The sequence below is a fragment of the Panthera uncia genome, chromosome B4 (assembly GCF_023721935.1).
Source record: "Panthera uncia isolate 11264 chromosome B4, Puncia_PCG_1.0, whole genome shotgun sequence".
Classification (NCBI taxonomy): domain Eukaryota; kingdom Metazoa; phylum Chordata; class Mammalia; order Carnivora; family Felidae; genus Panthera; species Panthera uncia.
In genome coordinates, this window is record NC_064809.1 from 86,944,488 (window position 1) to 86,960,753 (window position 16,266).

Consider the following 16,266-nt stretch of genomic DNA (forward strand, 5'->3'; position numbering starts at 1 on the left):
TTTTTTTTTTTTTTTTTTTTTTTTTTTTTTTTTTTTTTTTACTGTTAGGAATGATCCTATGAACATATGTGTACAGATTTTTTTATGGGCATAAATTTTCTATTCTCTTGAGCATATACTTGGGAGTGGAGTTGCTGAGTCATATGGTAACTGTGTTTAGCATTTTGAGGAATCACCAAATTGTTTTCCACAGTGGCTGTACCATTTTATTTTCCCACCAGAAATATATGAGGGTGCTAATTTTCTTCCATCCTCATCAACATTTGGTATTATCTGACTTTGTGATATTAGCCATCCTGAGTGTGAAGTAGCATCTCTTTGTGGTTTTGATTTGCATTTCACTGGTGACTAATGATATTGAGCATCTTTTCATGTGCTTAATGGACATTTGTGTGTGTGTGTGTGTGTGTGTGTGTGTATATATATATATATATATATATATATATAAATTTTTTTTTTTTTTGAGAAATGTCTCTTCAAATTCTTTTGCCTATTTAAAAAAAAAATTTAAACGTTTTTATTTTTGAGAGAGTGAGCAAGCGCAAACATGAGCAGGGAAGGGGAAGAGAGAGAGGGAGACACAGAATCTGAAGGAGGCTTCAGGCTCTAAGCAGAGAGCCCAACGCGGGGCTGTAATTCACAAACTGAGATTGTGACCAGAACTGAAGTCAGACACTCAACTGACTTAGCCACTCAGGCACTCCCTTTGCCTATTATTAAATTGACTTATTTGTCTTACTGTTGAATTGTAAGAATTGTTTATATGTTCTATGTATAGATCCCTTGTAAAATGTATGACTTGCAGATATTTTCTGCCATTCTGAGCATTGTCTTCGTTTTCTTGATGGGTCTCAGTCTAGCTTACCTGTTCTGTTGTCACTTGTGGTTTTAGTGCCATATTTCAGAAACCATTGCCTAAACCGAGGTCCTAAATATTTACTGTGTATTCTAGGAGTTTTATAGTTTTAGTTCCTACATTTAGGTCTTTGATCCGTTTTTTGTTTTGTGTGAAATGTGAGGTGGAGGTCCAAATGCATTCTTTTGCATGTGCATATCTAGTTGTCCATCACCATTGGTTGAAAGGACTATTTCAATCGTCTTGTCCCAGTTGAAAATCAATTAGCCACAAATGTGAGGATTTGTATTTGGACTCTGTTCTGTTCCATTGATATATATGTATATCCTTATGCCAGTACCACACTGTCTTGATTATTATAGCTTTGTTGTAAGTTTGGAAGTGTAAGTCTTCCAACTTCGTTTTTTTGAAGGTTGTTCTTTTTTGTTCATTTCTTGTCCTATCCTGGGTTGCTTTCATTTCCATATGAATTTTAGGACCAACTTACTAGTTTTTGCAAAAAATCAAACTGAGACTTTGATGTGGATTGTGTTGAATCTGTAGTATTTCCTTCTTATAGATAATAAGTCTTAAGATCAATGAACAAGCAATGTTTTCTCATTTATTTGGATCTTTAACAGCTTTCAACAGTGTTTTATAGTTTTTGGCACAAAAGTGTTAAACTTGTTAAAGTTTTCCTAGAGATTCTTTTAGCTGTGTAATAATGTACATGGGATTTTCTTAATTTTGTTTTCAGATTGCTCACTGTTAGTATATAGAAACAGAATTGATTTTTGTATATTGATCTTGTATCCTGCCACATTGCCGAACTTGTTCTTCCTCTCATTTTAGCTGCATCTTTACAGTAACAATTTAATGTAAGCTGACAGCATTCATTTATGCATTTATCAAATCAAAAATTGAACAGCTATGACTTTTTAGGGCTTAGTACACTTTAAGCCTTGTCTTCCATGATCTTTTCTTTCTCACATGCAGACATGGCCTTTTGTATGCAACCCACTTTATCTCCTATCCTATCATTTGCTCCATTCCTTGACCTTCGTTCTGATCTTTTAGTTTATGCTTCAGTACATATACTGTGCATTCCAGCATTTCTTCTCAGTTGCGGGTGCTTTTTCCTTTTCTGTAAGAAATTCTCTTTGTATCCTTTCAAGAAAGGTCTTTTGGACTGTCTGTAACTACCTTAGGCAAACATAAGCCCTTCTATATTCTTACTGTCTTTTGTACTTCGCTCCATGATAGAAATTATCCTATTATACTGGAAATACTTGAGTGTATGCTCTTGGACATGCTTTTATAAGGCATCTTTATAGCAGTTTGTTCTTCCCATTTACTGTTTGCTTCTAATTGTTTATAAGAATGCATATCAGTCCAGGTTCTCCAGGGAAACAGAATCCATAGTGGTGTAGTTTTCTGCAGGTTCAAAATCTATAGGGCAGGAGAGCAGGCTAGAAATTCAGGCAGGAATTGACGCTGTAGCCTTGAGGCAGAATTCCTTCTTTTCTCTGGGAAACCTTTAGTATTTGCCCATTTGGCTTTTCAAATAATTGCAGCCCACACACTATGGAGGCTAATCTCATTTACTTAATGTCAGCTGTTTATAGATGTTAAGCATCTACATAATACCTTCAGAGCAACACCTAGATTAGTGTTTGATTAAGTTACTGGGTACTATATCCTATCCAAGTTGTCACAAAACTAACCATCAGAGTATAAGTTTCTGTAGGAAGGGGGTTTGAATCTTTTATTTACTCCAGGAAGTCAGATGCAGTGTTGCATAATTAAGAGATGTTTTATGAATGCTTGATTGGGTGATCGAATGACTTGAACAAGGTTAAGTTCAAAATCTAACCTGAAGACTTGGAAGTTGTAATTTTGGTAAGATTATTGCTACTTAGTAGGTGATTTCTATAGTCAGATATTAAACTGATAAGAACAGATACTACACTTGATCTTAGCCAGAAGGCTGAGAAGTGATATATAGTCAGATATTATTAGCAGGAAATTGTTTTCCTCAATCTCTGGCAGCCTAATCATTTTAACTAAAGCGTCTGTGCTTTCTGTTCTGCATTTATTCCTACCTCCTAGTCACTGGTATGTAACCTGTTTTATTTTCTTTAGTTGACTATACTTCTAACTACTTGATTATTAAATTTATCATTCCAGACTAACAGCAGGTAGCCCACTTCCTTCCCTACCCTCTTTGGCCCCATTTTGAACTTGTAAGCATTGAGATGCCACTGTCCGCAGCCTCTCTTCAGGTACGGTAATACTGGGTATTTTGAAACACATTGAAGTCATGGCACATTTTTGAGGGGAAAAAAAATAGATGGAGCCTTACGGTAATGTCTTAGCAATATCTAGGAGACATGGTAGCAAAGCAGAATTAAGAGGTTAAAAACATAATGATAGCAATTATGTGGTGGTGAGGTTGTTGGTCATAGTTGTAGACGTCATAATATTTTCTCTTGGGCTTTTGTATTCTCTCTGCAGGTGATGGTAAAACCAGTATGATTTTTTGCCTTTAAGGAACAATGCTTGTATTTACTTCCTGTAGGTCAGCTCTTGGGCAGGCGAGAATGGTGGAGAGGTCAGCCTAAACTGGTCTCAAAGGGCCACATTTGGGGTCAAAGACCTTTTCTATTTGCCCTGACAAATACAGGGTGAAGATGTGGATGTGTTTGGAGAACAGAGGAAAAAGGAATAGGCCCCAGAAACAATACACTTGACGATAATTTGAAGGGTAAGGGGTGGGAGGGGGGAGGGGGAAGCTTAATATTACCCAGGGTACTGAAAGCATTTGCAAATTGCCTTTACCATCCTTAAGGTGGCCCAGGGAACTCCCTGGCCTCTAGAGTTCTCCACATTTCTGCTGATTTGCCAGCGACGTCTAAACTAGCCTTGGCTGTATCTCTGGAATTTGTGCCGATATTGGGGAGCCTCTGTGCCCATCCATGTAGTGGTGGTGTTTCGTCTAGACGGCTGTGGCCTAAACTGCTCTCCCTGAAAAGGCTTCACTCGATTTGGCTGCTACCAGCTGAACAGCTGCTAAATTAAGATAAACTCTTACATTCCTGACCCAAAACTCCTCCATCCCCTTGCTGAGCTTCTGTGTGAAGTGGCCCCACATTTCTTATTCTGTAGTCCCCAGTTGTTGTCAAACTCTCAGTGAACTCTGGACAACCGTCTCAGACTTTAAAATAGTTACTCGTCGCCTTGATTACTTTGCATTTCGAAGAGGTGCTAAATGTTTCAAATAAAGCCTGCCTAAACAGTCGTGTCTCATTCCGGTTTCCTCTCTCAGGGGAAGTGTCTGTCAATAACCCCAAACTACTGGCTTCTAATTTTAGGGATAACTAAGGTAGGATCAGGATGGAAAATAAGCTCCTCTATTGATTTGCCTTAGTCATTTTACTCCGAAGCCTATAATTAGCTCTATTTTCTCTACCTGTAATACATGTTTAGGTTTACAGTGATGTTGAAGAAATAGCGGATGATGTACAGGGTTAGAATTTGGGGATAATACTTTTGGGTACTTATATGAATGGCACTGTGGGGTTTGGGGGGGCAGTGAGATATTACACATCCATCTAGTTTATTTTTAGTGCTATTGTGATACTAACTCATTGACACGGATCACTCTTATGAGTGCTTTACTTGTATTAATTTAATCCTCATAGTACAGTAACCCCTGGGGGCGGGGGAGGGGGGGACTGTCACCATCCCTCTTCTGTAGTTGAGGAAACTGGAGGGGTGAGTAAATTGTCGCAGGTCAGGGAGCAGGTAAAAGTCAACACTAGACAGAGCCCACATTCTTGTCTGCTTTGTGCATCTGCAAGGAAAGCTGGCGAAGTAAAAATCTAAACCAAAACCTAGACGAGGAATATAAACCCTCTCCCTCCACATCTGAAGACTCTAGGTCTGGCACGACGGTGATTTTTCTCCATTTTAAAGCTGTGACAAAGGTTCGCTATCTGCAACACTAAAGAGGAAGATACATACATGTAAGGTGGTGTTTAATGAGTCCCACCCAAAGGGCTTAAATTCACTTGAGATGGTCACTGGAGCTGTTTCTGTAATAATATTTTAAACACCTGGTAAGGGAATCAATTGTTTTCTTTTTTCCAGTCTTTATGAAATTTCACCAAATGGGGGCCATTCAGCTTCTAATGTTCAAATTCAGCTTATAACCCCTCCTTGACTGGCCTTTCCCTCATCATTCAGTTTAATGGAAATACTTGCTTTTCCTGCCTCTATGTGTTGCTCCTTCTGCCTGGAGTTTTCTTTCTACTCCTCACTGCATTTTTCTGGGGAATCCTCCATTTTTTTTAAGACCTAGTTCAAAGGTCACATCTTCCATAAAGATTTTCCTTAGGTTAAGTTTGTGCCTCTCCTTACAACTGATCATTCATTTCTTTCTATGTGACAGTAGCTTATATACTTTGGTTTTAGCACCATAATCCTTTATTACAGTGCTTGTGCATGGACTGAGATGTTACTGTTCTTCCATGAAATAAATACAAAAATTGAAAATAAGCATTTTGAATTCTTATTACATTTTTTTAGGTATCTTTTTTTTCAAAAGTATCAGTCTGTGAAGGATTCAAATTTTAAGAACCTGGCCCCTCCCCATGATAATTTGAGAATTACGAGTTGTCATTGTTTCTTATCTCTCCTCTATGCTAGACTAGAAGCACCTGGAGAACAGGGTTCATCTTTGCATGAAGAGTACTTTTGTCTCAACAGTAATGAATTTCACATCCACAGCAGCGAAACTGCAACTTTCATAAAACGGTTTTTCATATCAGTTATTTGTCCCTTTTTTTTAAAAAAAAATTGCTTTTTGAGAGTGCAATCGAGGGAGGGGCGGGGGGTGTGTGGAACAGAGGATCTGAAGCAGACTGTGCTGACAACAGAAAGCCCAGTGTGGGGCTTGAACTCATGAACTTTGAGGTCATGACTTTAGCTGAGTTGGATGCTTAACTGCCTGAGCCCCCCAGGAGCCCCAATGCTTGTCCCTTTTTAAACACTGAATTATACTCTGCTTTGTGCCTCAATTATTATACAGTAAAACCTTGGTTTGCGAGCGTGATTTGTTCTAGAAACATGCTTGTAACCCAAAGCACTGGTATTTCAAAGCAGATTTTAAGAACCATGGGCTCAATTGTGATCACGTGATGTTTGTGGAATCACATACTACTTGTATTGCAAGACAGCACTCGTTGATCAAGTTAAAATCTATTAGAAATGTTTGCTCGTCTTGCAGAACACTCGCACAACAAGTTCTCACAATCCAAGGTTTTACTTGTGCTTTTGTGGTTCTTTTTCACTAAATTCTTGTTTATTTATTTTTGAGAGAGCGAGAGAGACCGCATGAGTGGGGGAGGAACAGAGAGTGGGAGAGGGAGAATCCTAAGCAGGCTTCTGTCAGAGCACAGCCCAACTCAGCACTCAGTCTCATGAACCATGAGATGAGGATCTGAACAGAAATCAAGAGTCTGAAGCTTGACTGACTAAGCCACCCAGGTACCCTCTCACTAAATTCTTGAGGGTCATTAACTTTTGAATCCCAAATGCCCACCCTAGTGCTTGGTACAAAATGAATGGTTGATAATTTTTGCTGATTAAGTGAACAAGTGAATGAATTCCAGCTATTTATTTCTTGTGTTTAGCTACCTCACTTGATTCATTAATACAGTCTCCCTAGATCCCTTATGATTTAACCCTATATGCTAAAGAAATGTTTAAAATAGGTTTAGAAGAATTTCTAATGTTTAACTATAAAATTTACATTTTATTGAAATTTAATGTTTATTATTGAGAGAGAGAGAAAGCACGAGCAGGGGAGGGGCAGAGAGAGAGGGAGACACAGAATCTGAAGCAGGCTCCAGGCTCCGAGCCGTCAGCGCAGAGCCTGATGTAGGGCTTGAACTCACAAACTGTGAGATCATGACCCAAGTTGAAGTCGGACACTTAACTGACGGAGCCACCCAGGTGCCCCTAAAATCTACACTTGAATATTACTAACTATTAAAAATCACTAGCCAAAATTGAGGTGGCACTGGTTTTTTTTTTATATGAAAATATTTCCATTCTCTAACTTGTTACCTGTACTAATGCCTTTGTATCCTGTTGCTGTTCACATGATCGTAAGTAACCCTGCTCACAGCCATTCCCTCCTTCAAAGACTTGGTCTTTGCCTGTGAGTTGCTTCTCTTTTCAAAAATAGGGTAGCTAAGGGAAACTGCAACTATCTGTCTGTGATCCAGTTACCATATATTTTTCTTCTAGATGGGTTCCCTATTTTGCAGATTACCTAATGAGGATTTGGGAAACCCTCTGAATGATCCGTTTTGTAATTTACATTTGAATGCTAGATTTCAGTAAAAGCAGCTAACCTTGCTTGGACAGTGCTAAAACTGTTTTCTGATATTGCATTTTAGCTTTCCCCATTTATTCGGCAGGTTTGTTACAGTTTACTCAGGATTTTGAGGTTTTTTGTCTTTTTTCATATATTTGTAAGAAACAGCCACCAGGAAATAATGCATGTAGAGCCAAATAAAAGTATATTTACATTAACTTAAGTCAAAAGGGGAAATAGAAAAGGTATATACATTAAAAAAAAAAAAAAAAAACTTGAAATATTCCAAGCCAAGCTTGTTAAATAAGCAACATAATGCAACAGGTCAAGTGTTTTCATTGTTGGTGCTTAGTTTCTTCTAGAGCAAATTAGTATTTTTGGAAAAGAGGTGGACTGTCCTATGAATAATTTTCATTCAGGAGATCAGGAAACCTAAAAGTATAATGATATACCTAGTGGACTGCCAAACATACTCCAAATACGAGCATTTTCAGAGGAGCCAAAAGAAGGGGGGTATTCTGTTTGGAATATTATGGGATTAAAAAAAAATGAGCAGATTGCATTCATAGAGAAATAAACTATGGGTGAAGGCAAAACAGCTAATAAAGAGGAGCTAAAAGAGCATGAAAGCAGCGATCCACATTTTGAAGATTTTTCATCAGGGACACTGAGTGATCATGGCAACGGTCTCCAAGGAGACCTGTGGAAATGTGAAAAACGCTGAGGTCATACAAGCACCCGGAGAAATTCCGGATTGATTAACAACTTCTAGAGTATCTTTCTCTCTTCACCTTCAATGCCTCTAGCCTTATAAACAGCATTTATTAGAAGGATAAAGGAAAACCAAATGTGATTTACCCCAAAGAGAAAAAGTAACTCTCAGAAACTCTGCTCAAAACATTGTGAGCAGCCTTTCACTGAACTTCAAAAGCTATTCAGGAACTTGATATTCATGAAGTGAGAAGCCCCCAAGGATTAAATGGAAGCTTTGGTCATAGGTGGTAGTGATGGTTATTGTTTCGCTGAACAGGATGCAAGTTTAAATTCCAGGGCTGGAAGCAGAGCTCCCAGAAAGGGTTCTCTTGTTAAGTTCTTCATTACTAGCCAGGCAGCTCCCTCTGGTTCAGGGACCCCTCCCTTTCTAATCCTTCCCGGATCCCACTGGTGCTACGAGGGCATTGTTTAGGTGGATGGTGAGAAATGCTGTTGGGGGCGGTGGTTTCCTTAGGTCATTCAGTGAGTAAACATTATTGCTTGTCTGTGGCAGCCCAGTCAGCTCTTTATCAGACATTGGGAAAGCAAATGTTGCCCGTGGTCTCAAGATGCTAAAAGTTCAAAGAGGAGGTGGACAAAATAAAAACCAAGCCAGTAATTGCATGGGATAGGAAACCTGCACAGAGTGTTATAAACATAGGGAGACTAGAGGGAGATGACCAGGAGACATCGGAGACAGGAGGAAGTTTCAAGAGGAAGTTTTGGCTGTGTTGAAAGCCCAGAGTGATGGGATAGAAGATAGGTCTGAGAATTGCATGCAGGCTGAGAAACTTGATGAGAAGTAGTCCAGGTGTGGGATGTGATGAAATTTAAGTACTCCTTTGCGTTCTTCTGCTTCGTTTATTACTTCTGGGAAATAGCATTTTGGATTGGAAAAGGGGGTGTCCTGGCTGATCAAATTCAGGAGGTCTGGCCCCTGGGATTCGCTGACTTACTAGTGGGGACCTTTGGGGATTTCTGCTCTGGTCCTCACCTTGTTGTGCACAGTTTGCACATAGATCTCACGTGTTCACGTTTGTAAGTCTCAGTTACAGGATTTGGTCAGACTACAAGCCTAATGTCTACCCCATGGAGTAATTATGCAGATTAAATGAGTGAATATGTGTAAAACATGGAGAATAAATGCTGCCTGGTGTATAGTAAGAACTGTATAAAGGGTCATCGTTATGAGTCGGTATTATTGCTCATCTGGGATTCTTTCAAGTCATTGGAGCACCTGGACTGTCCTCTGGATCCCTAGCCTATACAGAGCTGGAACAGGTCTCTCAGAAGGACCGAGAGCTCTCCAAGAGGGTGTGACCCTTTGGAGGGAATGCCGCCCTGGGTCCCTAGCTATATAGTCCAGATGGAGAACACAGGTTAATTCAGTGAAGGGTTCATCTTTATTTTGGGTGTGCTGGGATCATCATGAGCCAGCAGCACTGCAGAGTTTGATCCTTTTGAGTTAGAGGTGTTGCTATAGTAATTTTTAGAAGGGACCACATGGGTTTCACAGCCCTAAAGGCCTGGGATTTTTACTGTAAAATCATCATTTAGAATATGAAAGACAGATTCTGCTTTTTGTGTTTTTGTTTTGTTTTAGAAGGATGTATTATAGCTGGTAGTGCAGTGCAAATCTCCTCTCAAGAATTGCTAATTACTATCTGAATATCATCTCCACAGCAAGACTTGCTCAGGCCCAGAGTTCAAAACAGTTCACAATACAACAGTTGCTTGCTGGAGTTCTTGGCCATGCTGACTCCCCAAGCTAGTTGTGAAGAATCAGCGAGATGATGTGTCTAAGTTGTTTAGCTTAGAGGAAGCCCTCAATAGATGGCAGGGGCTATTTTTACTCTTCTCATCTGGCTGGTCTCCTCTAAGTTGGTGGCTAGGGCCAAGGCAAGATTAAATTGTGCTGTCCTCACTGGAAGTTTGGTGGTTGCAAGATTTTCCTAGCACATCTTTAGTTTGACCAAACTACAGAAATAACTATAGGATTCCAAATTGGTTCATGTTTTAAAATTGGGTGTGGAGGAAACGGGTCATAGAAAAACTGCCTAAGGAATTCCAATTGCTTACAGCCACTGAGATGGACATCTTTTATGGGGGGAAATGATATTTTTATTGTATAATAATAATTTTGTGACAAAGAGCTAAATTCCTCCCTCCCTCCCTCCCTCCCTCCTTCCTTCATGCTTCAAGTTTTTACTTAAATTCTAGCTAGTTCACATACAGTGCAATATTAGTTTCAGGGGTAGAATTTAGTGTTTCATCACTTAGAGTAATACAGCACCCAGTACTCCTCACAACAAGTGCCCTCCTTAGTACCCATCACTCACTTAGCCCATCTCCACCCACCTCCCTCCATCAACCTTTAGCGCTCTGTAATTAAGTTCTTTCTTAAGTAATCATAGTCGCCCCATTACCCTGTTTTATAGATGAGGATACTAAGACACAATGAAATTAAGTAACTCATTCGTGGTCACGAGTGATATGTTCCATGTGGTCTCCATTGGCATTTCCCCAATAATGATGGAGTCTCTGAGAAGGTGATTTTTGAGGAGAAACTTGAATAAAAGGAAGGAGCAAGCCATGCCAGACTGTGGTAGTAGAACATGTCAGGGCAACATTTCAGAGGTAGAGACTATCTAAGGAGCAGCAGCAAGGACAGTTGTGAAGAGAGAGAAGTGAGCCAGGGGAGATGAGGTGGGGAAGAAAGGCAGGCACTAGGTCTCCTAGGCCTGGGAGCCCATGGTCAACACTGTTTTAGGCTCTATTCTATGAATTATGGGAGGAAATGGGAGGGCTGTTTTAGACTTCCTTATCAATCACAACCTCGCATTCAGTGTTTACATGAAATCAAGAATAAATTATTTCTGATCTAAGAAATTTTCTAATCTAGTCTAAGAAATCTGTGGACATAGCTCTTAACCGAGAATATTCTGTTCATCATTCCAGGGCAAATGCGCAAATAGAAAGGAGGATGGTAGGAGATCATAAGCATTTCAATAGCATTTATAGGTTACAGACTTTTTACATTAGTGATGCCCTAGAATGAATGAAGTCTGTCTTAATGCAGCATGTAACTTGACCAGTAAAATCTTTTAAATATGCTCCTATTATCCACTCAATGAAAAAGTGTTAATTCTTTATCAAGATAGAGTAGGCCTGCCATGATTCTACCCCAACCTACTTTTCCAGCATCATCTCTCAACATTTCTCAAGTTATCCTTCACATTCCAGCAACTCCAAGCTGGTTGCAGTCGCCCCAGTTTAGATCAAGTGCCCCTCCTTTGTGCTCCTGAGCTACTCTGGGCATATGTTGCCTGGTGTGCATCTGTTTACTTGTCTCTCCAAATGGACTGTGAGCTCTTTGAGGGAAAGACGTGATGTCGTTTTTAATACTCAGCCCCAGTAATACAGAGCCTGCTATAGAGTAGGAACTTAGTGAATGCGTGATGAGTGAGTGAATGAACTTCTAGTCAGCCCTAGGAGTAGGTTCATTTGATTACTAAAAGGGGGCATACATGTTAAGACTTGTCACTTGATCAATACTTCACTGAAGACTTAATAATCAAGAACCTCCTGTATATTCTGTCTGTATCTACTCCTCTCATTTATGTCATTGAAGTTAACCTTTTCTCTGGGCTGTGAGTTCCTTTTAGAAAGGAGATCAAACAGAAAACCCAGAAATAAACCCACAACTAGATGGTCAATTAATCTTTGACAAAGGAGGAATGAATGTCCAATGGGAAAAAGATGGTCTCTCCAACAAATGGTGTTGGGAAAACTGCACAGCCACATGTAAAAGTGTGAAACTGGACTACTGTCTTTCACCGTACACAAAAAACAAACTCAAAATGGATTAAAGATGTAAACGTGAGACCTGAAACCATAAAAATCCTTGGAGAGAGCACAGGCAGTAATTTCTCTGACATAGGCCATAGCAACATTTTTCTAGATTATTTCTCCTGAGGCAAGGGAAATAAAAGCAAAAATAAACCATTGGGACTACATAAAAATAAAAAATTTCTGCACAGCGAAGGGACCAATCAACAAGACTAAAAGAAAACCTACTGAATAGGAGAAGGTATTTGCCAGTGATGTGTCCAGTAAGGGTTAGTGTCTGAGATCTATAAAGAATTGATACAACTCAACACATAAAAAACAATCCAATTTAAAAAGGGGCAGAAGACACGAACAGGCATTTCTCCAAAGAGAACCTACAGATGGCCAACAGACACAGGAAAAGATGCTCAACACCACTCATCAGGGAAATGCAAATCAAAACCACAGTGAGATACTACCTCATACTTGTCAGAATGGCTAAAATTAACAATACCAGAAACAAGTTTTGCTGAGGATGTGGAGGAAAAGGAACCCTCCTGCACCGTTGGTGGGAATGCCACCTGGTGCAGTCACTGTGGAAAACAGTATGGAAGTTCCTCAAAATGTTAAAGATACCATATGATCCAGTAACTGCAGTACTATTTACCCCCAAAATACAAAAACACTAATTCAGAGGGATACATCCACCCCTTTGTTTACTGCAATGTTGTTTGTATTAGCTAAACTATGGGAGCAGCCCATGTCTCCATGCATAGATGAATGGGTAAAGAAGATGTGGGGGGTGTGTGTGTGTGTGTGTGTGTGAGAGAGAGAGAGAGAGAGAGAATATTATTTAGCCATGAAAAATGAAATTTTGCTATTTGCAATGACATGGATAGAGAAAATGTATAATGCTAAGTGAAATAAATGAGTCAGAAAAAGACCAATCCCATATGCGCTCATTCATATGTGGAATTTAAGAAACAAAACAAATGAGCAAAGAAAAAAAAAAAAGACAAGCCAAGAAACAGATTCTTAACTATTGAGAACAAACTGATTGCTGTTACCAGAGGAGAGGTGGGGAAGGGAATGGGTGAAATAGGAGATGGGGATTCAACAGTACACTTATCATGGTGGAAAAAAAAAAAATCCCATCAACTGGGGCAACCCACAGAGTAACCGGATAATAGAACATTTTATGCTATCTGCTGTAGGACACCTGCACTGTGTTTGCTACTCTAATTCATGAAGTTTCATCTACTTAAGTGTGAAATCCTATATTGGCTAATCCATAAATAAAATGTGAATTTCATCGCTCAGAAGTAACACTGTTAATATTTTATAGAACCCCACTAGTTTTTTATTTGTGCCTGTATAATTTTCCTAAAATGAGATCAAACTGTGCCACATTTTTGGTAACATTTTTTTCTATTCATAGGTTTATATACTTGTGGAGAGATATAGATATATTTACATGTATATCATCCATGTTACTATATATTCTATGCTTACATTATTTTATAAAGGCTTCTAAATCTTCACACCTTTGTATTTTGGTATTTTTTTTTTTCAAGGGATGATTAGAATATGGAAATAGTTCTCAATATTTTTTTTTTAATTTTTTTTTCAACGTTTTTTATTTATTTTTGGGACAGAGAGAGACAGAGCATGAATGGGGGAGGGGCAGAGAGAGAGGGAGACACAGAATCAGAAACAGGCTCCAGGCTCCGAGCCATCAGCCCAGAGCCCGACGCGGGGCTCGAACTCACGGACCGCGAGATCGTGACCTGGCTGAAGTCGGACGCTTAACCGACTGCGCCACCCAGGCGCCCCAGTTCTCAATATTTTTTACCAGTCATATCAAAAAAATTTTACTTCCTGTAAAGGAGAGAAAAATTTGAGATTTTAGCTTCTTGGGTACATAATTATGATGGTATTTAATAGCTAGCTTCATTCTGTCTCTCTAATCAAAATTATGTACCTCCAAATGCCCATTTTTAAATTCCTTGAATAATATCAAGATAATTTCCTCCCTTATTAGGCTAAGACAGTTTGATAAGTCTCCTTTGAGTTTCTTAGTGTTTCAGAAAAAGTATACAAGATGGCTGTCAAAAGTTTAATTTCAGGGAAAGTCTCAAGAAAAGGCTACAGTTTGTACCCTTGGCTCTTCAGCTAAACTAATTGGGGACGTGAACTCCCTAACAGTGTGAGACTCCTATTATACAATCTGATATGTGATAAAGTGTGAGCTCCTTTGTCCTCAGATTTTTGTTGCCATGCTAATTTTACCTGTGAGGTGCCTCGATGTATTAGATTCTTCTGATTAAGCCTCGGATAAAGTAGGCATCCTGTTTCTTTTAAGTTGGGTTTCTGTAAGGCACCCTCCATCTCCACCTAGTGCTGCATGTGATCAGGAATTAAGCAGATCACTAGTTCTCTAGTTTTTCCTGATTCTGATGTGTTCCCTGATTAAATATTTTAGTAGATCTTGTAACTTAGGCATCACACAAACCCTTTTTTGGAGAAGCTGATATTTTTGTTTCATATTAGTATAATATACATCTATTACATTATTTCATATTATATAAACTTATAAAAATATTTGAAATTGTTCTGGTAACAAAAGTGTATAGGACTGACAAAATCATGCCTTCATGAACTTTGTTGCTTAAGTGAGTAGTGGCTTTGTTGACGTTACTCTTTCAGCTGGTGCCACCTGTTACTGAGGATTGAGTAGGGAGCAATTCGGGGAGCTCACAGAGGGGTCATCCCCATTGATGTTGTTTGGTTGCTTTGCGGCTTCTTGAGAACCACTCTTTTGAGGATGTGAAACTTGTAAAATGTATGAATGCCTCCAAGGGACTTTGCGCTTTTCGGCACTGTCTTTCCAGTGCCTGGTGCACAGTACTGAGGCAATAAATATTTGCCAGATGAATGACTGAAATGAGGAATTAATTATTTTTAAACTATTGTTTAAAAAAATCCGATCACAGCTTGAGCCGAGCCATCCCATCTGGTTGAGAGCTATTTATAGCTCTTAAGTGGTATCATTGTGGCATGGGACAGGAGGGATGACTGTCACCGTAGTTGATGTTATCCTGTGTGTCCATAATGCTTGAAAGAACAGATGATTTAAAGTAGGTGTGACTTTTGCCTGGATCTTGATTTAGCAGCAGAAACTGTTTCAGATTAAGTGGCCTGCCCTCTCCAGTCCAGAGTCAAAGATGGGCTGCTTTAGATGCACATCATACCAGCATTCATGTATTCCAGTTGAATCTACTGCTGACATGACTCTCATTCTTTATTATGAATTATTTGCTTCCCACATGAACAACTTCATTTCTCATCAAGGCAGTCGAATGCTAGGCCTTTCCATTTTTATTGCATGATCATTTGGAAAAATAAGTGGATATACAGCATCTTGGAAGAAAAATACTGCTAATATTTGCATACCTTGAAAACCTTCATTATTAAAATTGTGCCAATTAGGATATCCCTGCACTGTGGAAATTAAAATTTATAAGTGACCTCATATCATTCTCAGTGGCCTAGAATTCAAATTTTCTGGGAAAGTGTTACAGCAAAGAAAAATTAAGGGAAGTGCTAACATTTACTGAGAATTTATGTTACCTAATTTTCACAGTCGCCAACATGTTAGTAACAGAAATAAGAAAATCCAGCAAGGAAGAAGAGAGAAGGGAGGAAAGTCAAGAGGGGGAAGAAAGGAGTTATTTTTTGTATGAAATACTGCATGTGTTACTAAGATGGTCTGTGTGGCAAGTGAAAATTCCGTTTGGATCAACTTGGCTGAAGTTTCAAAGGATTTCCCTTGTAATCCTTTCCTCCAAATTTAGTTTCATTTCACATGCTAAAAATTGGACAGTGTATATTGACAGTACCTTGGTGTTGTACATGATTCTCTTTCCCTCACACTAATTTAAATGTGGATTTTTCTAAATAAATAATAATAGCTAAGAGTTACTGAGCTGGGATTGTGTGTTAGACACATTGCTTGCTGTTCAGTGTCCTTCAATCTGGATAACATCCCTGGGGAGGATGTGAATATAATCATCCCAGTTTTACACATGAGGAAAGTGAGGCTCAGAGAGCTTAAGTTCCTTCACCACAGTCACCCAAGCTGCAAGTGGTCCAGCTGAGATTCAGACCAACTTTGTCCACCTCCTGAATCTGAGCTCTGCTTTCTTTCTGGGTTAAGATTTACACTTGTTTTGGTTTACAAATCTAATGTTGTCATGGTTTTCATAGGATTGAAATAGAAGAGTTGCCAATAATATTGAAATTATTCCATTTATCATATTGCCTATTAATGAACCCAAACCTTTCATCTAAAGTTTCATTCTGTTTCCCAAGCATATCTACCTGGATATTTAAAAAAAAAAAAAAAAAAAAAAAAAAGAAAAATTAATAGGCAATATGATAAATGGAATAATTTCAATATTATTGGCAA

General features: G+C 39.0%; 1 protein-coding gene and 1 pseudogene across 2 annotated transcripts in view; one reads left to right on the forward strand and one right to left on the reverse strand.

The window, feature by feature from the left end:
* Positions 1 to 16,266, forward strand: part of SRGAP1 (SLIT-ROBO Rho GTPase activating protein 1) — a 284,958-nt gene that overhangs the window by 65,101 nt on the left and 203,591 nt on the right. The window lies entirely within an intron of this gene.
* On the reverse strand, positions 2,719 to 2,834 carry LOC125920577 (uncharacterized; annotated as a pseudogene).